This window comes from Anguilla anguilla, chromosome 8 (genome assembly GCF_013347855.1).
Source record: "Anguilla anguilla isolate fAngAng1 chromosome 8, fAngAng1.pri, whole genome shotgun sequence".
In the NCBI taxonomy this organism is placed as follows: Eukaryota; Metazoa; Chordata; class Actinopteri; order Anguilliformes; family Anguillidae; genus Anguilla; species Anguilla anguilla.
In genome coordinates this window covers 55,925,684-55,926,662 of record NC_049208.1, presented here as the reverse complement: position 1 = coordinate 55,926,662, position 979 = coordinate 55,925,684, and positions in this window count along the sequence as shown.

Sequence of the window (979 nt, the reverse complement as noted above, 5' to 3'; positions counted from 1 at the left end):
GGGGGCATTCAATTGAAACCCTGTGATCAATGCAATCTATCAGCAAAACCAAATCAGCTCTCCCGTGTCACGGAGAAGGATGCAGATTCGCCTCCGGATCCGTCTGCACTGATCGAGTCAGAAGCGTTAAAAACAAGGAGGGAAAAAAACAGAAAAGGTTAAATGCTGATTTTCAGAACCCAGGACAAGAAACACCAATACATCTGATCTGTGAAAATGTTTTAAGAATCCATAAACACATGATATAAATTGGTGTGTATTTTTATGATATAGTATTAGTTTATAGACGTGTGTCTAAAACACAGTACTCATTAACCAAATTCAGTATGTGTCTAAAACACAATAGTCATCTTATGTTCATTCATGATTGGGCATTCAATAGTGGGCAATAAATAAAAATATAAAACAAGGATAAAAGAAAAAAACTAAAATATATTTTGAAATGTGGCAAGAGGACCTGCTACTCTCAGCTGAAACTAAGAGGCTGTTTCAAAGCGCAGTGGCGTAGGTTTCATTTGAACATTGGGAGGGGGGGGGGGGCATTAAGAGTGGGGTCTCGGGGTCCTCCCCCAGGAAATTTTGAGTGTCAAACACTTCATTTCTCGCATTCTGGTGAATTTTTATGCACCAATTTGTGCCTTTTCTGCATCAATTTATGGTGGAAATGTCTTTATTTATGTGAAGGAAAACACAACGTTCAATTTTTATTGGGGGGGGAGAAATGCACGCGTTCTAAATATTGAGGGGGACGTATCCCCTGCGGAATGTACGCCTATGCAGCTACCACTCCCCCCTCAAGAAAAGGAACAGGGCAGGAAAAGAGAAAATATAATAAATATAATATTATAAAATAAGAATATGTCCAAATGTCTGCCATTTATGGAAATGACTGGGGTGACTAAAATAGAACATCTGACATTAATTATTAATTTGCATAATATCATATTTGTCATATAATGTATTAACCATGCACGTACAT